General features: G+C 48.6%; 1 protein-coding gene across 5 annotated transcripts in view; it reads right to left on the bottom strand.

Annotated features, from left to right (window-relative positions):
- Nucleotides 1–27,118, bottom strand: part of LOC138471504 (carboxypeptidase M-like) — a 308,081-nt gene that overhangs the window by 274,783 nt on the left and 6,180 nt on the right. The window lies entirely within an intron of this gene.

Genomic DNA, 27,118 nt, shown 5'->3' with positions numbered 1-27,118 from the left:
TGGTCTCTGCAAGTTTAAGATTCGTGGGCTGCTCCATATATTTGTATTTATCCAGCAATAGCCTGTTTAATCTTCTGTATTAACATGCCAATCATGAACTGCACAACGAGGACACAATAGACAGAAACGGATGTGTAGAAGGTTCCACTACGAGACTCAGAAGGTCTGTGAAAGATTGTGGCACAATTAATTAAGCTCCTCAACCTTGATCTCTGTCACCAGAAGCTGAGCCACTACCAGAGCTCCACCTCTTATCATTCATCAAAGCTCTTAATGTCCTCCTCTCATCCAGATATAACTCTTGATGCTGCATAGGGGGCGTGGCTTAGGAGCCATGTAGGTGGATGTGTCTCAGCTGAAGCTCCTGCCGATCCGTTCATCATCCTGTCTCAGACCATGTTAATGCAATAGTTCCACAAAAGGAGGATTGGACAGCAGAAGCCTCAGGGCACATGTGGACATGGTGTGAAGGAGTAATTCCAGGCAGATACAACATTACAGGCCCGGAAAAAAAAAAGCAAAAAAAAAAGATGGCCACCGTCTGAGAGACAAAGGAAAGGAGACGGACATGGACTGAGGGGCTGCCCGACTTTAGTATTGGCGGATGTCCCTGGGTGTGTGTTCGAAATGGAGCGCAGCAGCGGTGCTGCAGACGCCGCATAGCTTTTCATCCGAACACGGCGATCTACGGACAGGAGGGCGGGCTGCGTTGGCAGAGACACCAACGCCAGAAGCGAGCTGGGGAGTTGAGACCGGGCCCGGACACTGCTACATTGTGGCCCCGGTCTCGAGTGATGATGACAGAATAATGCGGTGGAACTCCAGGCACTGAAACTGACGCGTGCTTCCTCCCAGCTGGATACATATGTATCGGAGGATTCTTACTCCGAACGCGGCTGCTGCCACAGCGAAGTCTTTGAGGACGGAGACTTGGGTATGAAAAATGGCGCACATCCAGTACCAGAACTTAACTAAAGCATCAACACACACACTTAAAGCAGCACCCACTGTATGAGCGGCTAGAAGACATGCGGAGCAGGGAAAGGATAAATCTCTTGCGCGACATAGATGAGCTTAATATACTCCTGTTGCCCCGGCTTCATAGAAATAAGGCGCTTGAGACGAGGCGAGGCTGGGGGCGGCCGGCGCTGGGACCGCACACGTAATGCGGCAGGAGCAGCTGGACTTTGCGGGCAGAGCAGTGTAGCGCCCCGGACATCCCGAGGCTGGAGGTGGCGGGTGGCAGATCCCAGGCCATTGCTGATCACCTGAGGAGTCAGAGGCAGCAGCGCTGAACCAAGACGCGCCCACCATACCACAGTGGTGCTCCGGAGGATACGAACAGTGTGAGTGGTGCCCGGTGGTCGCATAAAGAAGCGCCTCAGTCACACAGCGTCCCTGGACACACAGAATAAAGTGCCTTTAGCATTCCCACACCTTGTGGGAAAAGTGAGAGTACAATGGCCGGCAGATAGGCCCAAATTGGTGGCATGTCCATAACGGAGAGGGGTGCGGAGGAGACTTAAGTCTTTCTAAGGAGACAAGTACCCCAAACAGATGTAAGCACCCAGCGTGAACAGGCACGGAGAGCCAGTGTGAGGAGCAGGACACTTGATGAGTGCTGGAGGACCTGTTCGGGCCCGCAGCAAGCCTGGACACACAGCACCTAAATCGGCTGACCCACAGTACCGGCGGGCGCAGGCAGGATCAGAGTGCAGACACACAATATTACATGGGAGGACACAACCCACTCCTGCAGCAAATAAGTAGTTCCAGGGCGCCCCTTGCACGGCCTGTCTGGGCCCAGGCGCTAACAGCAGTTTAACCCAGCTGGAACTGGTAGCCACAAGTGGTGGGACTCGCCTACAAGATTCTGGCACAACGCCATGTCCAGCAAACCTTTAAGAACGAAGGGCAAGCAACCCATGCTGGACGAATACGCCAGAACACTACCGGGCCCGGAAGAAGCCAAGAGTAAAGACAAAACCCCTGCTGGGAGTGTAATCGTCATGGGCACGAATCAGGAGGTCCTTGCGGCGATCGCTGACCTAAAAGTGGCCTAGGAGACCAAACTGGGACTGGCTATGACTGAATTGAAAGCTGCACTAGAGCTCACAGTTGGGGCAGTACAAGAGGAAGTGAACCTTCTCCGGCAAGATGTCAGGTCGCTGGCAGAACGCACAGAGAACTTAGAGAAAGAGGTGGCCTCGAACACAGCAGACTGTGCAACACATAAATCAGATCTTCACGCCCTAGTGCAATGCGCGGGCAATCTAGAAAGCAGAGCGGAGGAGCAGAGGGACGTGCCCGGAGGAACAACATCCGTATTGTTGGCCTGCCGGAGGGAGCTGAGGGACCCAACCCTACAGAGTTCATTGAATCTATGCTGCTAAAGGAGATAATCGGCAGAGTGCTGTCCCAGGGGTTTGCGGTGGAAAAAGCGCACAGGGCCCTAATGAGGAGGCTGCTGCCAGGAACCCCACCCCCCAGACCGGTGATTGCCAAGATTCTGAACTATCGAGATCGGGAAAGAATCCTTGAACATTTCCGGAAGGGCGGAACAATACAAAGAGGGACAGCAAACATAACCACATACCCAGATTACACTCTGTTGGTACAACATAGTCGCATGAACTTTGGGACTGTGAAGAGAAGATTGCATGAAGCAGGCCACAAGTACATGCTGCTCTACCCGGCGAAGCTGATGGTGTTCCACAAAAACAGAACCTTGTTTTTCGAGTCGCCCGAAAGAAGGTATGGGGTGGCTCGACACGCATTGCTTCCCCCGGGAGTCGGGCATCCGGACGGGAAAAGGAGAAGTAGGAGATAAGTAATATGTGTCTGTGGCGCTATGGGGTGTTGCAGCCTAAGACAAAGGGACTTGATTATAGTATAAGATGTAGCTTATGGTCGTGTAGGATCAGGGCTACAAGTGGATATGATCTGTGAACACTGAGACACTTGATACGAGCATGTGAGCCATGCAGAGCCAGTCCTCATACCCTCATAAGGAGTAGCTTAGTTAGGTCACCGGTAGTCCGGTGACACCCTGCCGGGCTCCTGCCCTTGGCATTCAGAGGCAGCACCAAACGCAGGGTCATCTGAGATCCAGGGATGGAGCTGGGCACCTGTTGGGGTTGGGAGGTGCGGGGGGAGGGAAAGGGTGGTGTGTTTGGGTTTTTTGTTGGGACGGGGGCGGAGGAGATTGTTGGGGGGGCGGGTAACGAGCCAAACTGAGACTCTTATTAGGCGGGACGGGAGGCGGAGGAAGAAGGCGGGATACTATACCAATGGCGTGGGGGTGCCTTAGAGTGGTTACCTGGAATGTCAGGGGCCTCAATAGTTACTTGAAGTGTAACAAAGTAATGATGTACCTGAGAAGGATGAGGATCGACATAGCATTACTGCAAGAGACCCACCTTACCAGGGAGAAATTAGAGGTGGTCAAGAGGAAGTGGAGGGGGAGCACTGCGAGAGCCACATACTCAGCCTACGCAAGAGGAGTCATCACATGGGTAGCACCTCACGTACCATTTAAAATGCTCCAGTCTACGGAAGACCCAGAGGGTAGAATGATAGTAGTACGAGGGATGTTGGAAAACCGGGAAGTGAGTATTATAAATTTATACGCCCCTAACCAGGATACAGCAGCTTACTTTTGTATGGCAAAATTAGCCCCATAGTGGGCGGCACGATCCTATGGGGCGGAGACTTTAATTGTGTACTGAATCCTAAAATGGACAGATCAGATCGTAAACCAGACAAACCCACCCCGGCTGCTCAGGTGCTGCTGGCCCTCCTGAGAGATTTTGACTTAGTAGATGTCTGGAGGCAATTGCACCGAGAAGACAGGCAATATTAACACTATGCGGCACCACATGACCTGAACACGAGGCTGGACTACGTGTTCGCCACTGGCTGGCTGATAGGCGAGAGGAGAGGCGCGGAATGTAAGGCCAGGGTGCTCTTAGACCACTCCCCCCTGGTCCTAGAGTGGCGACACCAACCCCCTAGAGCACTGATTCTGACGTGGTAACTCAGAGCTGAGGCTCTGCAGGACTCGGGATTCTGGGAGGATCTGAGGGAGGCGATCTTGGAGTACTTTGAGATTAACACCAGTAGTGTTCGAACTATGGGCACTGTGTGGGAGGCGTTCAAGTTAGTAGTGCAGGGGGTGGCAATGTCGAAGTCCAGAGGGCTCCAGGGGGGCATTGAACGAGAGCTGCAGGAAATGGAGAAGGAGTTGGAAGACATCATGCGTAGGGGTGGCACTTCTCGGGAGGATAGGGTCAGGATGAGACAGTTACAACAAGCTAGCGGTGAACACTGGGACAGGTTATGTAAATTAAGCTATAAGAAATATGTGAGACAGCATGCGAGGGCAGACAAACCGGGCAGATTGCTGGCCTGGCTATATAAGAGCCAAGTATCACGGCCGGTGATCAGGAAAATTAGAGGGGAGGGAGGCCAGATCCTGGATACCCAAGAGGGAGTGAATGAAGAGTTCCTTGGATATTACAACCATCTCTATGAGCACCCAGGAGAAGAGAGGGCCCCAAGAAATCCAGGAAACGCTAGAAGATATAGGCTTGTCCACCTTAGACGATTCAGAACGGGCAGACCTGGACGCCCCAGTCACATTAGATAAACTTGAGATAGTGATTCAGCATCTGCCCACTTGTAAAGCGCCGGGGTCAGACGGGCTCCCAAGCAAATTCTACAAGACTTACAAACAGGAGCTGCTTCCCCATTGCTGGCTATGCTTAATGAGGCGTCTGAGCATGTCAGGTTGCCAGATTCCCTACGGGAGGCCATGATCATTCCGCTTTTAAAGCCGGGTAAGCCTAGCACAGACTGCGGGTCATAAAGACCCCCATTGATGCTTAACCAGGACAGCAAAATCCTTACGGCAGTGCTAGCTAACAGGCTTAATTGAGTCATCGGCAAACTGATACACCCGACCAAACGGGCTACGTCCCTGGCAGGAACATAACTGATAACCACAGAAGACTGCACCATATTATTGATCAGACATAAGGGGACGCGGGTGAACTGGCGATCGTCTCGCTTGATGCGGTTAAGGCTTTCGATTCAGTTAGGTGGCCCTGGCTATTAGCTACTTTGAAAGGCTACGGAATGGGGCTGGGGTATCTCAGGTGGGTCAAAATGTTATACATCTCCCCGATTGCAAGAGGTAAAACGGGTGCCATTATCTCAGACAAATGGCAACTTAGCAGGGGCACTAGACAGGGCTGCCCATGGTAACCCATGTTGTATATACTAGCGCTGGAACTATTGGCTAACTGTCTTAGACAACAATATGGGGAGATATGGATCCGTATGGTGAGTGGGCTGCATCTCATCTCATTATATGCTGACGATATACTCCTGTATCTGCGCTTCCCAGAGGAGAATATACAGTACATCCTGGAGGTGATGGAACGATATGCTCCTCTCTCTGGCATAGCAGTAAACCCCAAGAAATCATGCATGTTCCCCCTGGGGAGATATAGACGTGCCTCACCAAGGAGCTTACCGGTATTGCCAATACCCTGGCGAACCGAGACGTTCCGATATCTTGGAATTGACATATACCACATGACAGGAGAAGAACACAAACACAACACGGAAAAGGCAGTGGAAAGCATTAAAAATAGCATGGGATTCTGGTCCAGACTACCCCTGGCCATGATGGCGAGAGCTGCTCTGATCAAGATGGTAGTCCTGCCCAGACTGTTAAATTTCTTTGTAAATATCCCGTATGTGATCCCTAGGCGCTTCTTCGCTAGTCTCCACAGCTTGTGCAGGGGCTTTATATGGCATAACTCCAGGAACAGGGTGGCTCTCTGGAAATTACAGAATTCGTGTGACAGGGGGGGAATAAACCTGCCGAATGTTGAGTTATATTACTTGGCGGGACAGCTGCAATATGTGGCCAGGTGGCTGTCTGAAGACGAAACGGCTGAAACCAGGCTGTTGTGCATGGATCCTGCTCCCTACTTCCTTAAAGAGGTAGTGTGGTTATCAAAGCCAAGGGTCCTAGAGATGGCGAGGCTGTTGGTGCTTGGCTGGGAGGTGTGGCACAGGGCATGGCAGATGGTGGGACACCTGGCTCCGTTCTCTATGCAGGTGCCGCTGGCGGCGCTATGCAGAGAAGACCCCCAATTGATAAAAAGGGGTCCGCAGATACTGGGAACCGATGGGCCTGGCTACCCTGGGAGATATATGGCAGGAGGGGGAGGCACTGGAATTCGAGGAATTCATGGAGGACACCGGGTGCATAAAGGGCAACATATTACCTACTCCAGAATCGTTAAATGAGTGCGAGAAAAGTGGCAGGCTGCGGTGCTTGCGGAGCAACCCAACGCCACCTTTGAGACGATATATGAAATCTTGGAGGGTGGGCATGAGATATCCCACATATATGAGCTACTGGGGTCCAAGGTGGGGAAGGAATTGCTCCAACTGAGACAAGTCTGGGAAGAAGAGGTGGGAGAACCCATGTCAGATGGGCTATGGGTCAGAGCCCAACGATATCATAAGAAAGTGTCCCGGAACGCTAGGCTCCAACAGATCCAACTATATGTCACACATAGAGCATACCTGACCCCAAGTAAGATTGGCAGGTTTGGTGGCCAGTCAACTCAGAGATGCCCTAGGTGTGGGGAGGAGGAGGCTGGGATGTTACATATGTTCTGGGCTTGCCCGGAGGTTTGGAGGTTTTGGTCAGAACTAAAGATACAATTGGCAGGAAAAGGTATTACGCAGGGGTAGGGGGAAGGGAAAAAGTGCATGGGGAAGGGGAGGGGGGAAGTGCAGTACAAGTAAGTAGAATAAAATAAATAAATAGGGCCAGCTGGTGGCAAGTGCAAGGTAAGTGCAGACAAGTGTTGGGAAGGGGGCAGACAAGTGTTGGGAAGGGGGGGCTGTGGGGATACAGAGACAGTCCCGCAGTGCAGGGGTTGCCAGGGAAGCAGTGCAAGTGGAGAGTGGCTGGGTCCAGGACCGAGGTCGGTGAGAGAGGCCCAGTTGCAGATTCAGTGCAGTTTCAGTGAAGAATTTAGCAGGGGAGAGGGAGAGAGAAAGCAGAAGCAAAGAGGAAGGTTTTGAGGTGCTTCCGGAACCGGAGATGGTTCTCCTCAAGTTTCAGGGAGACAGGAAGGCTGTTCCAGGGGGAGGCCCCTGCCGCGGAGAGAGATCTACCCCCAGCTTGTTGCTTTGAGAAGCGACTGACCCTGACCCTGAGGGAGTTGGAGACGGATGAGCGAAGGGCTCGGGAAGGAAGATATTTAGGAAGAGAGAGTTGAAGGTATTTAGGCCCCAGAAGGCCTTGTGGACAATGCAGAGGGTTTTGAACTTTATCCTCGCAGCCACTGGGAGCCAGTGTAGAGATTTCAGTCCTGGAGAGATACAGTCCCTGTGCTTGAGGCCAAGGACAAGTCTTGCAGTTCTGTTCTGGATGAGTTGCAGAGGACGGAGAGTGGAGGCAGGCAGATTAAGATAGAGGCTGTTACAGTAGTCCAGCTTCGAGAGCACCAGGGCTCGGGAGACAGTGAGCTTCTGGGGGAAGGAGAGGAAGGGAAGAATACCTCTGAGGAGGTGCAGCTGGTAGTGTGATTTCTTAGAGACGTCCGATATACGAGGAGAGAAGGAGAGTGTGGAGTCGAAGATGACCCCGAGGTTTTTTGCCCCGAGGAAGGCAGCCCATAGGCCTAGGATAGAGTTGTGGTGGGCTGACCTCATGAAGTGGGCGGAGGCAGAAATGGGTGCTTGGTTCAAAGCGGTCAGCATGGGAGAAGAGGAGGAGGTGGGACCCCTAATCGAATGGAGGCAATTGGTGGCCACTATGGCGGGCCCCTCCCATACCGATCACAGTGATGATGACATGGAACAGATAATGACAATAGACCCGCCTGTAGGAGAACAGGCTGATGACACGGTTACAGTGGCTCGAGTTAATGGGGGGGAGGATGTTATTAACCTAAGCACGGAAGTCCTAATCATTTGTAATGTTTGGTGTGTTGTTATAAAATAATAAAATATGTTTAAAAAAAAAAGAAAACTCTTGATGCTTCTTACTCATGACCAGAACCATCAGTAATCTAAAGATCTTTTCCACACCAGAAGAGACGTCTGGAGACTAGAATAAAGCGGGAGGGAGATCAGTCACACATCAACAAAGTCACTTCCTCCATCCAGCAGAGGAGACAATAGGAATAATAAGACCTCCTGCATCCAGCAGAGAGGGCAAAGGGGATAACAAACAAGACTTCCCACATCCAGCAGAGAGGGCAGTGGGAATAAAAAGAGGGCAATGGGAATAACAAGACTTCCCACATCCAGCAGAGAGGGCAATTGGAATAACAAGACTCCCCGCATCCAGCAGAGAGGGCAATGGGAATAACAAGAGGGCAATGGGAATAACAAGACTTCCCACATCCAGCAGAGAGGGCAATGGGAATAACAAGACTCCCCGCACCCAGCAGAGCGGGCAATGGGAATGACAAGACTTCCCACATCCAGCAGAGAGGGCAATATGAATAACAAGACTTCCCACATCCAGCAGAGAGGGCAATAGGTATAACAAGACTTCCCGCTTCCAGCAGAGAGGGCAATGGGAATAACAAGACTTCCCGCATCCAGCAGAGAGGGCAATGGGAATAACAAGACTTCCTGAATCCAGCAGAGAGGGCAGTGGGAATAACAAGACTTCCGGCATCCAGCAGAGAGGGCAATGGGAATTACAAGACTTCCCGCATCCAGCAAAGAGGGCAATGGGAATAACAAGACTTCCTGAATCCAGCAGAGAGGGCAATGGGAATAACTAGACTTCCCGCATCCAGCAGAGAGGGCACTGGGGATAACTGGTCTTCCCGCATCCAGCGGAGAGGATAATGGGGATTACAAGACTTCCCGTATCCAGCAGAGTGGGAAATGGGAATAAGTAGACTTCCCACATCCATCAGAGAGGATAATGGGGATTAGAAGACTTCCTGTATCCAGCAGAGTGGGCAATGGGAATTAGTAGACTTCCCACATCCATCAGAGAGGGCAATGGGGATTACAAGACTTCCGGCATCCAGCAGAGAGGGCAATGGGAATAAGTAGAATTCCCAAATACATCAGAGAGGGCAATGGGGATTACAAGACTTCCGGCATCCAGCAGAGAGGGCAATGGGGAATGCAAGTCGTCCCTTATCCAGCAGAGTGGGCAATGCTATGTAATTCATTTCAGGGTTTTTTTCTCTTCCAAAGTTCGGGAGCTTAAAATTAAGATGGCTAATTTGCCATTTAAGTTCAAAGTTGTATGTTCAGTTCACGTCAGCACCTCTACGTAGGAGCAGAATTCTGGATCGATACTGGCATTGTGTGTTTTCAGTAAAGAGGAGCAAACGAAGCTACGGCAGCATCAGCAATGTCTGCTGTTAATGGAGCGAAGGCATGCCTATTGATGGTTGTTCAAGGGGATATCGAGGCATGCATAAGGGTAGTACCATGGGCGTCTCCACATAAGGCTGCTGTTCAATCATTTTTTGGAGGTGCTACGCTCTTCTGGGAATTACTAGCACTAGATCCTAGTAATATAAGCAGGGAGACAAAATCTCAAGCGGTAGTTGGTCCTGGAGCCTCTGGAGTTGGGGGCTAGAGGGGTTCAACCTCCAGTAGAGAAATCCAGTGGTGGTGATGACCCACAATAGTCAAGCAGTCAAGACACAGGGCAAGTTATCGGCCAAGGGTTGTTGGAAGCTTCTTGGGTCATGTAATTCTTCCAAATGGAAAGATCTGACGAAGTAATGAAGATGTTACTATCACAGTTGCCAGCATGATCCAGCATGAGCCCTTCACTAATGCTCCTACCACTGCATCTGCCCCCAACGCCTCCATGAGGCCTGCGCCCCATCTCACCAACCCAAGCAAGTCGCAACTCCCACCACTTAGCTGCATCCTCATCAATGCCCAGTCTCGCCCGGTCTCTCCCAACCAACGCCTTGGATATACAAGAGCTAATCACTAACCACAATCTTGACCTCCTTATAATTAGGGAGGCCTGGCTCCATGAAGCATCAGGCCTAGCATTAGCCCTAGCACTCCCTCCTGGATACACCATATTTATGCAGGATCACCCACACCTTAGAGGGGGTTGGGGTCGCACTCATAGCGAGAGAAACCATCCCGATTAGAAAGGTGGACAGGGAATTCGGAAACAATAGTGATTATCTGCTCCTCAAACTGAACCCCTCTCCTAACTGCACCATCACCCTCCACATTGTCTACCGCCCTCACCTGGACCCGTAGCAGACGTCCAGACATCCCGACGCACTTCCTCTCCGACAATCTACAAATATCCACGAAGGCCATCCTCTTAGGAGACCTCAACCTTGGCCTAAATGGTCCCAAAGACCCCTCAGCAAACTCTCCCGTTAAGGCGCTGGTAACCCTAGGGTTCCAACAGGCTATCACAGACCCTACCCACATCAAGGGTCTCACGCTTGACTGCATCGGATATCACAACTGCCCTCCTACCATCAAGACCAACTAACCTCTCCCATGGACTGACCACCATGTCATCCTATTCGAGCTAAACGCTGCTAAAACAACTCCCCAGCTAGAGACTCCCCCTTCCTCCAGCTCTCACTAGGAGATCTCGCCAGCTCACCAAAGAAAGGCTCCTACCTTTTCTTTCAGTCCCTGCCCTCAGGCCTCCATTTGCTAAAGACCCTGAAACACTAGCTCTAACATTCACACCATCATTACCCATGGAGTAGACATTATTGCCCCGCTCACTTCAAGGAAAGCCAAATACACCAAGCACACAAACGCTCAGTTCACCCCAGAGCTTCTCGAGTTACCAACCAAAAAAAGGGTTGCACTCTCCACCTGGAGAGCCAATCACTGCTATTCCACCAAACTAGACTTCAACAAAATCGTCAAAGAATACAAACTAGCTGTCATTAAAGCTAAACCCATCTCCTTCAACACCAGAATAGCCAATGCTGAATCAGACACCAAGGAGATTTTTTCCATTTTCAGGGAACTAGAATCACCCACTCCCACTCCACAAGCCATCACCAAAGATTAAACTTGGTGCAACAGCATCCAATCTGCCATGCTCGGCAAAGTCGACATGCTACATAGCGAGATCCTAGCCAACCAACAGTCACTAAACCACTAAGGGCGAAACCTCCCAAACCACAACCCTAGTGAAACACCCCTCTTGTCCTTTAAGGAAGTCAATGAACAAGAAGTAATCGCCCTCATGAAACTCCATCAAACCATCCAAATGTAAAGGGGAGATCTGCCCTGCACCTCTTATTAAAGATTGCACCTCTACGCTTGCCCTTTTTCTCACTGCATTCATCAACGCCTCCTTTTCCACTGGGCAAGTCCTAACATGCCTGAAGGAAGCCTGGGTGTGCCCACTCTTAAAGAAACCCACGCTGGACCTATCCAATCCAGGGAATTACAGACCCATCACTACGGTTCCTTTCCTGCTAAAGATCCTAGATAAAGAAGCCTACTTGCAAGTCGAACAGTTCCTTGAAGCTAACTGCCTTCTCTGCCTCTGCCAGTCAGGCTTCCGCCCAGGCCATGGAACTGAGACAGCCCTACTAGACCTCAAGAACCAAATGGACGACATTAGAGATTCTTGCAAAACAGCCTTACTCCTCCTCCTAGTCCTATCGGCGGCCTTTGATCTCATCGACCACAAAACCCTCTGCCACCACCTCTCTTCCTCTGCAAACTTCTCCCCCAACGCCATATCCTGCATCGCCTCATTCCTCCAAGATAGAGCCATTAGAGTCATCTCAGACCAAGCCTGCGCACTCCAGAACATCATCCAGTGCGGAGTCCCTCAGGGTTCTTTCATTTCACTCACTCTATATAACATATTCACCAGGCCACTCTTTAACATCCTTGACTCACTAGGCATCATGTATACAAACTATGCCGACGACACACAGGTCCTTCTACCACTATCTGGGGATTTTGAGTCTGACACTAAAACCATAAACACCATCTATTGCACCATCCAAACCTGGGTGGCAGAGAACAGGCTGTGCTTAAACGGAGAAAAAACTGAACTACTCCTAATTGGATCATCAGAAACCTTAAGGAAACTCGACAACCAATATAGTACCTTCACTATCGACAACTCACAAATCACATCCTCACAAGCCGTCAAAACCTTTGGAGTCTACCTAGACTCCAACCTATATGACCAGGCAGGTAAATGCTATTGGCTCCGCTGCAGCCTACCACTCTAAACTACTCAATGCAGCTAGACCCTTCCTTACTGAGCAGAACTGCCTAACCATCATCAAAGCTATAATTGGGTCCCAACTTGATTACTGCAACGTCCTCCTGGCTGGCACCTCGACAAAAAACATAGAAAAACTCCAAACTGTCCAAAACAATGTTCTCTGGGCTGCCATCGGCATCCCCCCACATTTCAGCTGCCAGGAAACAAGCCCACTGCCTACCTATCAAAGAATGTGTCATCTTCACAATCTGGCCCTTACACACAAATGCATCCACAATACAGCCCCCCAGTACCTAACACAAAGAATCATAAGCCCACACACAGCCAGACCTACCAGAACCCCATACACCAATAGAATCGCAGTGCCCAAGGCATTGAGAGCACGGGCGGGAGGCTCCAGATACCCATTCATTGCCGCTGTCCAGTGGAACTCCCTGCACCCCACCTCAGAGGAATAGCATCCCGCCTAGCCCTCCGCAAAGCAATCAAAACTATGCTGTTCGTCTGAACTTGCCACCCCGCACGTTACAGGTCACACATTGTATATCAATGTTCTGTTTGTAACTGATGTAACTAAACCACCTGTAAGTACCTTACGCTGTACCCATGTATCCTAATTTTGCTACACTGATTGTAACCTGTAAGCAAAGCATGTCCCTCGTAACTAAGAAACATTCTGTAACAGCGCCTTGATGCCTTCGGGCTGCCAGTGCGCTCTATAAATGCAAAAAATAAATACAATTTTTTAAAATCTGTAGGTATTTATCCAGTCCTGTTTTTTTCTTTGCGGTCTGAGACTTGTAGTTCTGCTTTTTCCGTTTTAAGAATTAGACTACAACTCTCAGAATGCAGAAAAAAATAAGGACTGAATATAAGCACCTACAGAATGGAAAGGATTGTGTTTGCAACTATGTACTATATGTATTTAATCGTTAGCTCAAATGAGAGGATTATCCTGTTTAGGAATAACAAACAAGGAACAAAAGCAGACTTCATCTGCCAGAAGCAAACTTGCTCACTGTCAGTGACATTTCTCGCACTGAATGCGCCTGCCTATGTTATTAACAACATTCAGACGATGACTGAAGATGGGGTGTTTCCTCCTCAATATCTTTAAATTGAATCAGGAAATGTTTCTATGCATTGGTCCTTCATTCTGGATCCCAAGACTAGGGATCCGAACACGTTGTAATTGGAATGGTCGAGGAAGCTACTGTTCAACTTTCATCCAACAATTTTTCTATTGAGGTCTGTAAATGTCGATGTCCTCCCTCGACTCACCACTCTCCTCACCTGAATGTTCGGAGTCCGTCTCCTTGATTCCTTGTCGGTGGGCCAGATAGTCCTTCTTCGGTTTTTATGCCGGGGTCCTGTCACGAGAAGCAGCCGTGGTGGATCCCAAACTGGACCACTCCACGACTGCAGTCCCGGAAGCAGGAAAAGTATGGTGGAAAAAGCCAAAGGCGGAAAAAACCCCCGTGAATATCCCTCGTTGCTGGCCAGCAGGTGCAGTGAAGTCCGAGGTCCAAGGCTGCACCAAATGCAGAAGTTCTGTTGAAGCACAGCCGGAGGCAGGCAGCGGCAGGAGGAAGAGAGCAAACCAAAATAATGTGCGGAACGGTTTCTGACACGAATGTCCCACTACAAGAGCGGAAAGAAAAATCCAGGCTGGAACAAGCCAAAAGCAATGGCAGAAAAGGAACAGAAAAAGGTAAACAAGCCGAGCAGGTAAGAGGCAAGAGGAGGTAAGAGTAGGAATCTCGCAAGCGAGTGAACCCAACGGAAGGGAAAAGAATGGTAGAAAGAACAGGTACGGAAAACAATAGAGAAAGGCAGGCTTCCGTGTGAAGCGAAATGAAGGAGAAAACTAGTGTGTGGCCGTAGGAGCAGAGCTAAGACGGTTGCAATGCGCAGACCGCAAGGAAGGCTGGGAAGAAATACTTCCGGCTGAGGCAAGCAGGACAACAACTAGAACGTTACAACAGCAACGTGAGAAGCGTGATGGAACTGATCAATGGCGGCGAAGCCGTAACCGTGCTAACCACCGCCATCCGAACGGGTGCATGACAGTAAAATAGAATGGTATAAATTCTTCATCATTCTTGTTGCACAGTATAAGCCAACAAAACTTTGGTTCCTTCGGCTCCTTTAAATGTCCTGCCAAAAATCATTGCCTCTCCCAAATCTGTGAACTCACCTTCATCATCCAGTGATGCATTCAGAGTGGATCCATCTTTACCTCAAGGCCCTGGTGTGGGTTTACAGTAGCAATGGTTGTATAAGCAGGGATAATTAAGCAGCATGGGATGTCTATGCAAGGATATTCAAGCATCATGGGATGTATAAGCAAGGATATTCAAACAGCATATGCTGTCTAAGCAGGGATATATTGTAAAGCAGCATTGAATGCCCAAGCAGGGATATTAAAGCAGCATGGGATATCTAAACAGGAATATTCTTGCAGCATATGCTGTGTAGGCAGAGATATTCAAGAAGCATAGGCCTTCTAAGCAAGGATATTCATGTAGCATAGGCTTTCTAAGCAGGGAAATATTGTAAAGCAGCAGTGAATGCCTAAGCAGGGATATTACAGCAGCATGGTTTGTCTAAGCAGGGATATTCATGCAGCATAGGCCTTCTAAGCAAGGATATTCATGTAGCATCTGCTGTCTAAGCAGGGATATATTGTAAAGCAGCAGTGACTGCCTAAGCAGGGATATTACAGCAGCATGGGTTGTCTAAGCAGGGATATTCATGCAGCACAGGCTTTCTAAGCAAGGATATTGTAAGGGAGGATTGGTCCAAAAGACCCCCCTCGCCTACATCCCTTCCCCAGGTGAGGGCCATGGCTCATCGGGCGTCCCCTCATACCACCAGGGCCCAGGTGGTAGAGGGCTCACCTGCTGAAGACATTGCCCACACGTATTGAATTTAGCCAGGCCTCAGAAATCATTTTGTCTAATAAAGATGGTGTGAGTTCAGTGTAGCGCGGCCCCACCCTCGGAGAGTTTTTCAATTATCCCTGTGGCCGCAACTCCATGGCAGATCCGCTGTGAGCCCGTTCCCACGAACAAGACGGACATGAGCTAGTGTAAGATACCAACACTGTAACATTTCACCTTCCGCAGTGTATCACTGCTCCCAGCATGACCCGGCCAGCGAGGCCTGGGTGAAAAAGAGAACTGTAAAATGATCCTCAGATAAAAGCAAAAGTTCCCAAATATTAATGCCAAGACTACTTACAAAGCGTGCATTCTCTCCACAAAACTTCTTCTATTAAGGAAACCTGTAAAATGTATGAACATGATAGAATGCATGTTCACATGACATTAGCAATGAACAACCCACACCACTGCAGTTGTGTGCAAATAATAAAAAGCGTTCCGGGGGACTATTCATTATGTGTATCATTGAAAAGCGTACACCCCACGGTCCCGCGCCATAACCGAACTAATGCTGCTAGAGTGCAAGGGAAGACGAATGTAACCATACAGAGGGCTCATGTGAAGGACGTGCAAGAATGCACCTGTCATGCGTGTATGTCTAAGCCCCTTATGTGTCACTACATTCACGTACGGTGGCGAATCATTTTCTATGTGCTCCACCAACCTCACTACTACCTCACTTACTGCAAATGTATATGCATATAACTAAATGTTGTAATTGTTAAAACATAGTGTACAAATAATGTGCTCAGACTGGCTATATTTGAGAGACATTTAGCAAAGTTAAAAATGTATGTTTTCAAATGATCCAAATGAGTATTGTATAGTGTTCGAATGTTTTATGATGTTTTCACCAAAATCGGCAACACGCAAGGAAGATACCTTTATGAATATGCGCAAGGCCATTCCCCCTCCCGCCCTGCGAAGACTGCCAAACAAGAGAGCAGAGGCCCGCGCCGCGCCGCTCCACCTCCCCCAACTAGGCTGGAGCCGCTTCAAAGATTTGTAGTCCCCTCTGCAGCACCCAAGGCCATGGCCCGCCACCTGCATTATTTACAGCCCAGCAGTAAACCTCCGCCTGAATACACAAATTCAAAGGCGCCCCCTCTTAAACCCCACAACCCACTGGATCACCTTAGACTTATGGCCCCTGTACAATTAGGACACCCAATACTGTGGCAACATACAGCAGCACATTCATAAAGACTTCTAACAAGACAGGAGGACATGTACCGCCTGTCCCATGCCCTGAGACTTAGCCCCTCGACCTATGGTACCGGTCAACAGGACACTGGTAACCATGCACTGATGAATCACCCTCAAACCCCTCTCAAGGTGCATTCCTCCTGTGTTGCATTAACCTGTAGAATAACCTATTGAAAGATTTACTAAAAAAGATAATATTGCAATAACTGAATGACTGCGGTGTGCATGGCCTAGGGCAAATAAGTCAGGAAAAGACATTCATCTCTGACACTGGCCACAATGGCACAACACCGCCCGGATGAACTCAGCTGACCTGCCAGGCCCAGCCCAACCCACGAGGCGGACCAGTGACGTCCTCCAGCCAAGGCCAACCACATCGCAGCAGCACCTATAGCTAGTCATCGCCACCCAATCCCATTGAACTTGTGCCCCTTATAGTATGTAGGTTCTGATGACGTGTTTTGTAAATATATACGCCTGTCTTTGCTATTGTCAGACAGAGCGCTCTCGGAGTTTGCAGAGTTCTTTGCATGCCCTATTCTGATTGATAAACTCCCATTTACGCTCACCCGCACTCTGTCTTGGCCTTATTCCCATTCTGGGAGAGTCCTTCATTGTCTCTCATTGCGGGGAGGATCGTACTGGTTGGGGACGCTTGCCTTCAGTGGTGACCCCGAAAGCGTGATTATTATTATTTTTTCCCAACCTATCACTACCGTCCCCTTTTGGCACGAAAATCTCCGGTCGAAAAGGGATACGCACCGTGCGCCGGCTCCGGGAGGCTGCCCGCCAACGGCGACCGGTACGCTCAGAAGTGCGCACTCAACAGAGAAAGGGTACGGGATCCCGGTTGAAAAATCCCCTTTGAGTACCGCTCGCCGGAGCCGGGGCTGACTGTTGAGCGGACGGCAGCACTGCCTGGACGGACCCAGTTTCGGAGACTATCGGTTCAAGACGGGCACGTGAGTATTGAGTGCGAGCGATCATAAAGGGAGGAGAAGAGGGAATTTAGGACAGGAAACGAGGTGGGGTAAGAAAGGGGGCACGTAGGTCTACTAAGGACCATCTTAAACTTTCTTTACTTTTTCTTTGCATATGGCCATTAGGATTAAGAGGTGAATAAGAGATAAAAGTGACGGGAACCTAGCTCCGAGAGGGGGTGGAAGGCGGCGCCGCATAGTGCTATCTTGACTAGTACTGGGAATATATGAAGAAGTGGATAATAAGATAAAAGTGTCTGGCAAAGGGGGACACGGAGAATATATTAGTGACTGCTATTCTTTCTATTCTTTTCTTTAGGGTTGGGGGAAAAATAAAAGTGAGATCAGTACAAAGCCATAGAGATAAAGTAAGAGACAGAGAGTTCTACTGTAAGAGTGAAGATCAAACCTATATATATATATGTATATACATATATCTGAATAAGACGGACAGGGACAGCCGGCCAGGGAGGAAAGGGAGGGCAAATTGAACTGTGAATAGAGTGTTACAGAGAGGTGTGTGCACATCGTATGCGTCAAGAGATAATTTGGTGTGATGGGTGCGAAAAAAAAATGGTCATAAATGTATAGCAATTGAGTGGTCATGGTAAGTGTGGCCAGGCAAAGTTTTATAAAGACAAGTGGTATAAGGTAAAGTGATTGTGTACCTTTCTGATTTCTGGGTTAACATTGTCAAGATTACTGATGGTTTGCTCTTGTACGTGCCCCCCAAAGAGAATAGAATAGAGACTGTGTACAGCCATTCTGTACAGCCAGGGGGAGGAACACAAAGGCCCCCACTATTGAATAAGACATAGAATACGAGGACTCACATGGTGATACGTTTACATTGTAATATTGAGATACATAGAGACACACAAGTACCAGGAGGGCACAAAGTATGGGGGCAGAAACACCCTTATCACATATTTGTAAGAACCTACTGGGGTACGCGGAGCGAATTAAGAAATATCATGACCAATGGATCACAGAGTTGAAGGGAGAGGGGTTACCCCAGATATGGCCCGAAGGGGGGGTCATTTGACAAAAGTGTCCTAGATATGGTAGCCACATGCATTTGTTTGAAATATAAGGGGAAGCAGTTGCATAATAGGAGAGAAATGTTAGATCTCTGGAGGTTGTTTGAAGAGATACCGCCGTCTAAGGTACCAGAATTAAATCCTGACCTACCATCTACCACTGACAATCCACTAATGATACAGAAAGATGCTAAAGAATTGCCAGATGCAGAGCCACCAATAGAGGTAATAAGTTTATACCCGATACTAAACAAGCCTGTGCCGCCGAGGGGTACAGTGACCCCACTTATGTGCCTCCCTCGACAACTACTACACCCCAAAGGCCAACGGCACCCCCGCCATACGAGAGTACTAGGGAGCGAGCCCAGGTGAGCACGCCAAGGGTGGACATAGAAAAGCTAACAGACGATTTAGAGTCAAGACTCTCGATAGCCAAGGATGAGCTCTCGAGGATAAAAAGCATATGTGAGCGAACAGCACTTAACGCAGTGAGATCAGAGCATGCGTCTAGAGCACAGAGCGAGGGTAGACCACTTGAAGAAGGGTGGAAAAAAGGCGAGGGATGTACTGACAATGAAGAAAGGCCTATAGGGGACAGGGAGGAGCTACTATGCGATATAAGGGACGATTTGGAGGAAAGCAACAGGTTGAGCATGGCAATGGGAGGGGGAAGCGAAGGGTTGGATGGTGCATGTTCAATGAGAACACTGGATGATGAGTGGACGGGGCGATTAAGAAACAGGGTGGGGAAAATGGCATCATTGGGAACATCAGGAATGAAGACGGGTACAGATACCACAATGAAAGGAAAGTTGCAGCTCCCGCTAATACATAGGGGAGGAGGGAGGCCGAATTACATACCGTGGGCTCAGATGGATAAGGCCAATTTACTAAAGTTATTGCCCCCGTTATCGGGAGGGGCAAGCAAGTGGATATACGCCTTTGAGAAACACACTGCCGGGGTACCCCTAGCAATAGGAGATGTGAAGAGCTTGCTTGTATCAGCAGTGGGGGATCAGGCTGATAGAGTATGGGTCAAGGCTGGTTTCCCGGGAGTAACATTAGACTGTGATCACCATGATGGGGCCTCCTTTAACACAGTGCGTGCCAGGGTGTGGGATGCCTTGCGGGAAACGTTTCCAGATACCCCAGACTTACAGTCAGTAATGCAGTGTACAATGAATGAAGGGGGAAGATGCTATGGATTACATTCTTCGGGTCCAAGAGATGTGGAGAGTAGAAACGGGCACGCCCTGGTATCAATCGACATCTTTATTTTACTTCATTATAAAGAGGGGGTTGCCAAAAGAGGTGCAAAAGGCGCTTGCCAAGATAGCAGGTATTGAAGCGAAAGGATGGCCAGAGATTCAGAGCATAATCCTGCACCACTGTAAGCGAATAAAAGAAAGGGAAAAGGAGGTGGCACAGAAAAGATTGGCAGACGAAGCGAAACTAGTGCAGACAAAGTTGGTGAAGGTCGCAGCTGCAGTAGCTGCGCTCCCACACAGCAGGGAGGGAGATGAGGAGGAGGAGGGGCTGGTAGCAATACAAGGAAGGATGGCAACTAATTGGGCGGGAGCAGGACAGCGGCAGTGGAACGAGCGGGAGCAAGGCGGAGGTCCGCAGTGGCAAGAATGGGCCCCTCGAGGGGGACGAGGTGGGTACAGGGGCCGAAGAGGAGGTGGACCGGGGTACGGGGGAATGGGAGGAAATGGATGGCAGGGTCCCAGAGGAGCGCAAGGGAGTTGTTGGAACTGCGGGAGATGGGGACATTACTCTAGGGAGTGCAGAAGCAGACCCAACAACGGATTTCAAGAGGCAGAACATTATGGCCACCCCCATCCGGGGAGCCCATATGGTCTCCCAATGGGACAACAACAAAGAAACCAAGGCCAGGGGTACAATGAACAACAACAGGGGCATCAGTGCAGAACACAGAACCACCCACAAAACAATTACACTTTGCAATACACGCCAGGCAACCCTTTTGCGACAACAGCAAACGGAGCCCCCGCACCAGCCCCCTATAGTGGCGTGTCCGTGGTTTCAGGGAGCGTGTTCAACCAGGGGGGGGCAATGAGACACCCCGCATAGGACAGCCCACAGAGAACACAATTGCGTGTCCAGTTCTATCTACCAGTTCTATCTACCACCTACGATGCAGCAGAGGAACCATTGGTAGGGGCGCAGATAGGAGACAAGCAGTTCATATTCATGGTGGATTTGGGAGCGGAGAAATCATGTATTAGGGAGGGCCGGTTCCCGTTATCTAACAGGAAGTTAGAGGCGCAGGGGTTCTCTGGGGCTGTAATTGATGTTCCTTACACAGAAGCATTGGATGTAACAGTGGGGGGCAAAACTATAAAGACACCCTTACTGTATTATGAACACTCGCCAATAAATTTACTAGGGAGGGATCTTCTTAGCAAACTTAACATGACGATATCCTTCACTGAGAGAGGTATAGTGTGTTGAACACCCGGAATATGCCCATTACGTGTAATGTTGGTAGTACAGGCTCACACAACCACACAAGAAATACGAGGTTTGCCAGTAAACGAGGAAATGTTTATTGAAGGACTAAAGACACTGGCCCTCATAATTCCTGAGCTAAGAAGAATGGATTGGAGGATTCCTGCAGAGTTCCTCTTCCGCCCAATAGTGTGCCCTGACACAGCACCAGGATCAGTGGTATCATTAGACTTGCACGCTGTACAGGTATCTGCGAAAAGGATTTCTGTGATTGGATTAGATATAGAAGGATGTGAGTGGTGTACAGTACTGTGTACAAATGCCAATATTGCCCTAAGAGACTTAACTGATGAAGATCTCTTCTCAGATTCAGAAGGGGATGGTGAAATAGTAATGGAAATAGCAATGCCCTGTGACATTTTGATTCAAGCTAGGGAAATCCCTGTTCAGCTGATGGCAGTGGTGGGAGCACCACCGTCATTCTTCGATGATGACATGAGGCTCGTACCAAATAATTTGTGGATGACAGGCCCCCATGATGTAGGGTTGTTGCATGGAGTACAACCTGTGATAATAAAACAAGGAGCAATTCTACCCCGAGTGAAACAGTATCCATTGTCCCGTGAAGCTGAAGAAGGGATAAAAGAGACAATACATGCACTACCAGCACAAGGGATAATAGTGCCCTCAAACTCCCCATGTAACACATGTATTTACCCAATCAAAAAAGCGAAGGGAGGGTCTTGGAGGATTATACAGGATTTACGCCCCCTAAATGATGTAATTCAGAAAGAGTTCCCTTTGGTCCCGAACCCTGCATCAATATTATGCAGCATCCCAAAAAAGGCATCACATTTCACGGGGGTCGACTTAAAAAACGCATTTTTCTCCATCCCCCTGGCTGAAGAGAGCAGATACCTGAGAGCATTTACACTAGGGGGAAAGAGATATGAACATTGTAGATTACCGCAGGGATACTGTGAGAGCCCAAGCATATTCTACTACATGAAGACTTAGGAAACCTATCAGTTGAGAGTACAATCATTCAGTACGTAGACGATTTACTCGTCTGTGCACAGGACGAAGAAACATGCAGAAAGGATTCAATTACACTCCTTACCCTATTGGCCAATAAAGGGTACAAAGTAGACAAGGGAAAGCTACAGTACTGTCTGACAGAAGTTCTATACCTGGGACAGCTAATATCAAAAGATGGAAAAAGAATAATCCCCGGCAGGGTAGAAGCAATAAGATCAGTAGGAGAACCCACAACAGTGAAAGACATGCAGAAATTCCTGGGAATATGCAACTATTGCCGAGCATGGATATTAGATTATGCAGCATACACCAGACCCTTACTACAAGCGCTCAAGGAGGCACAACAGGGGAACAAAAAAATAGAATGGTCAGAAGAAATGAGCGCCTCCTTTAAATCATTAAAAGAGTTAATTTCAAGCGCTCCAGTGCTCGCAAATCCTGATTATGGACGCGAGTTTTACCTGTTTTGACACTGCAAGGGAACACTCATGACAGCTGTGCTGACACAGAAGACGTCCCTAGGACACAATCCTTTGGCTTACTATAGTGGCACTTTAGACGCTGTGATGCAAGGACATTTCTTGTGCGAGCAATCGCTCGCTGCAGCCACGTTCGCAATAGAGAAAAGTGCCACAATAGTAATGGGATGCCCTGTGACATTGTTTGTGGAACATTCATTATTTGCAATACTTGAGAGGTCAAAAAGCACACTGACAACACAGCGGGTAGCCGCCTATGAAATAATATTGTCCAGCACCAACATCCATGTGGTGCGATGCAAGACAGTGAATCCAGCGACATTCATTACAGAAGCATGCACACTAGAGGACATGCAGGAACACGATTGTGCAACTTACACAGGAGAAAGAGGGGAGGACACAGTGGTGTGTGAGAATGCTCTGAGCGAGGGGGAAGTGTACTTCGTAGACGGGTCAGCATCAATTGACGTGGATACGGGAGAGAAACATGTGGGTATGGCAGTGGTGAGGTTAGAAGATGGTGAGTATGAGACACTAGTGCAGTACCGCCTTCCATCACATTACTCCGCACAAGCAGCAGAACTGATTGCCCTCATAGAAGCACTACATGCAGCTAAAGGTTGTGCAGTGACAATATACACAGACTCCGCTTACATGACGACAACAGTACATGGGGGTCTAGCAAGATGGGGGCGGAGGGGGTTTCGACGAGCAGATGGAACTCCAGTGCAGCAGGCAGAATTACTGAAGGAGTTGATTGAGGCCCTACAAGATCCCACAGCGGTAGCAATAGTGAAGTGCCAAGCACATACATCCAACACAGATGTTGTGTCTTTGGGAAACGCGGCAGCGGACGCTGCCGCCAAGGAAGCTTCCTACTTTCAGAAATATGAAGCAGGTGAGTACATGCTGCAGCACAAGATAAACGAAGAGCTCCCAGAAGGGTACAATATGATGCCTATATCACAAATACTAGAATTACAGGAAGGAGCAAGTGCAGATGAAAAATTGATGTGGGCGAAACGAGGGTGCAGCAAATCAGCGACAGACTTACTGTGGCGACAAAATAACTCAGGAAAAGTGGTAATGCCAGTAAAGTTATTGGAAATTGCGTTCCAACAACTACACTTCCCAGCACACAATACGAAACAACACATTGCAGCAGAGATACAGGAGGAGTGGTTCGTGCCCTGTCTCCAGGAGCACCTATCTCGATTAACACTGGAATGCACAACATGTCAGATATACAATTCAGGAATGACATTACGTACGCTCCGGGGAACAATTCCAAAACCAATTGGGCCATTCAGAGAGCTACACATCGACTACGCGGACATGGGAGAAAGGTGTAATGGGGCACGTTACATGATTGTGGTTGTATGCCCATTTTCAAGGTGGGTAGAAGCAGGCCCATGTGCACGACCTGATGCTAAAAGCGCTGCAAAATCCCTAGTGAGGGAAGTGTTTCCGCGCTGGGGAATTTGTGACGTGATTTGCTCGGACAACGGCACTCACTTTGTAAACTAGCTCTTCAAGGAAGTAACCACATTGTTGGGAATAAAGCATAAATTGTGCTCGATTTATCATCCTCAAAGTAATGGCATAGTGGAAAAGATGAACGGACTGTTAAAAGGAAGGTTATCGAAACTATGCTTTTCATTAAAAAAGAACTGGATTTACTGTTTGCCCCTTGCGCTGTTTGAGCTGAGAAATCAGCCAAGCAAGGACCACCATTTGTCCCCGCAAGAGATCGTGACTGGGAGACGAATGCACACAGCACACTCCCCACTGCGCGAACACTCAGATGCACACAGAAGTGCTGCGATATTGGAGGACGAGTTCACAGACTATTTGGAAAAATTAACAAGGGCAGCGCGCGCAATATCAAAGCAGCTCTCTCCACCTTTCACGCGAGAGGAAGGAAACACAACAGGGTCTGTTACGGAGCCTGAACCACAGCTACAGCTGATGCTGGGTGAATTCATTTATGTCAGGAGTTTTGTGCGTCGGTGGAATGCACCATGGTTCCATGGCCCATACGAGGTAGTGTTTTGCACGCCCACGGCAGTTAAAAGTAAAGGGCCTGAAGTATTGGGTGCATTTGACAGATGTACGAAGGGCATATAGTAATGTGCAGGAAGAGGTGGATGAGGAGGCACAGACAACAGCAAACAATGCAACTGCGCAGAATGTCTGAATATGAACTTGTGTGTGTGACAGTAATGCACCTGAATGAAAAAGTGGCTGACAAGTATACTTGCATTTTAAGGATATTACAAAAAAAATAAAAAATTTCTTTTCTCTTGTGAAGTTATATGTAATTAATGATGTGATTAAATTATGAAGTGTTTACTCCCTTGTCTGTGCATCCCCATCCCTGCAACCCTACCCGCTTCCATTCCCTTTCAATATATACTGGCACTGGTAGTGCCAACAAAATGTTTACATTCATGCACTTAATGCACTTTTATATCTCAAACAGGAGCTACCATGGCATCTAACGGGCAGCCTGCAACGGATAGATTTACTAGACTTAGAGAGTGGTTAACTGAGAGATGCAGATATTCGTATGAGTGTGGATTATCAGTGTGTATTACATTGTTCTTTACACTAATGTTTGGCCTGGTTACATATTGGTTCATAGCGAGATGAACGAGGGGGGAGGGACTAACAGCACTACTGTAAATAATGCAACTGCAAGTGTAAATACTAAGGAAGGTGATTTTTTGGTATGGGACGGAACTAAACTTGTATGGGGTTATTATACCACACCATCCAATGCTGTCATCTCAAAAAATGAAGGGCTACAGGGTGAAATGCAAAATAACACAGTGTCTCCGCCAAAAATATCTAATTACAATACTCGCAGTTTAAATGACCGAAACCCGTCCGCCATATCCTGGTTGTATAACACCCCCACCAGCCAGCCTGCCCCCATAGCAAAAAACACACTGACAGACAACGTAAAGGAAGAAAAGGAAAGGATGAGAGCAACACACGAAATATTATATGATTATTGGGCAAAGGGGGGCGGGAAGGAGAAAGGGGGCACGTTTTGTCCATCGCCCATGAGGCTGGGAAGTACATGAGGAACAAAAATAACAGACGAAAAAGGGAAGTGGGGAGGAGGAAGTATGATGAGTACTATGGGTTAGGACTAGATAAAATGGAAGACCCACGACATCCCCACCAGACGAATAAATGGTATGCGGATATGAGTGCAACAGCTAAACAAACAACAAACGAGAGATGCTATGTCTGCTCCCTCATTCCCCATGCTTCAGGCACACCCAAGGTATTGTTACCCAAAGAGTTGCCTATTATAGATGCCCAATGTCTCCTTCATCTCACGTTGTGCAGGATTAAGAACACCTTCCAGGCACATGAAGTTACTTTTAGAATGCTGCAGAACGAGAAAACTTGCTACCCAAAGACGGCAGGAGTGGTATGTCTGGAAGAACCATTTTTTGTGATACAAGGGACACTTTTTTCGGACAACAAGTGGAAGGATGAAGAAGTAATGTGTAAAGCTGAAGCGCTGAGGGGTGTGGCACCAGAGAAATTGCAATGGATAGAAGAAATGTGCACACCAGTATGGAAGGAACACATTTCAAAACTAACTTGGGTAACAGCCATTGAAAAACCCTTCAAGCTGCAGAACGAAATAGACTATGAACTATGTTTTAAAGGAGAGGGGAAAACCTCCATGGGGACAAACAAGAACTGTAACAAGACCCTCACCATCCCAGATCTGAGAAAAGGGACAGCGGATCTGATGGACACGTATTGGGTATGCGGCAACCAGGCATACCTGCACCTCCCCCAATCATGGAGTGGCAGCTGCTCAATGGCCACTCTGCACTCAGCCCTAATGGTAATCCCAGAAAGCCACATTGATGGGAGCAAAAGGACACGAGAAAACACCCAAGAGTGCGACCCAGCTGACTGCAGAGTCACAAATATATGTCCTGTCTTCCGGGAACAAGGAAGAGGTGCTGTCCCGAAACAGACGAGCATCAAAGGCATCGTCAGAGTTGCTGGCCCAGATCCCAGACAGATATCGATTATTCAGCTCGGCAGAAACATTCTTTGCCTCACTCATCCCAAGTATCCAGGCCAGAGCAAACGCAAAATGGCTCCAGATAACACTTTGGGAGCGGATCCAGCTGGCAAATGACACTGAAGAAGGGTTCAACGTAATAAAAGTGGAACTAAGAGCTTTACGGCTGATGACCATGCAAAACAGGTATGTCTTGGACCTGTTGACAGCGATGGATGGAGGTGTTTGCCAAAAAATCGGAAGTGCCTGCTGCACTTTCGTACCTTCTGAAGACGCAGACAACGGCTCCCTGTCCCATGTGGTCGAAGCAGTACACAACCTAGGAGAAAGGATGAAAATGGAAGGTGGAGCAGAAGAAAGCACATGGTTCGACAATATCTTCTCCTGGGTTCCCTCATGGTTGGGAATGACTGTGAAATGTTTTATGCCAGCTGTGGTGTTCCTCCTCTTTATTTTTTGCCTGTGCCAGGTGGGTCTTCGATGTTGTGCTAACGCAGTACCTAATGGTGCAATGATGATGGTGACAATGGGCAACACCCGTGGTACAATACAAACTATGCAGGAAGTGCAGGTACAAACAGGAACTGATGACACACCCAGGTATCAGCTAGTGCCCAGGTATCATGACAAGGATAT

This window comes from Ambystoma mexicanum, chromosome 8 (assembly GCF_040938575.1).
Source record: "Ambystoma mexicanum isolate Mex_15411 chromosome 8, UKY_AmexF1_1, whole genome shotgun sequence".
NCBI classification, from domain to species: Eukaryota; Metazoa; Chordata; class Amphibia; order Caudata; family Ambystomatidae; genus Ambystoma; species Ambystoma mexicanum.
Note: the sequence above shows the minus strand (reverse complement) of the source record. Positions and strands in the feature narration are given on the sequence as shown.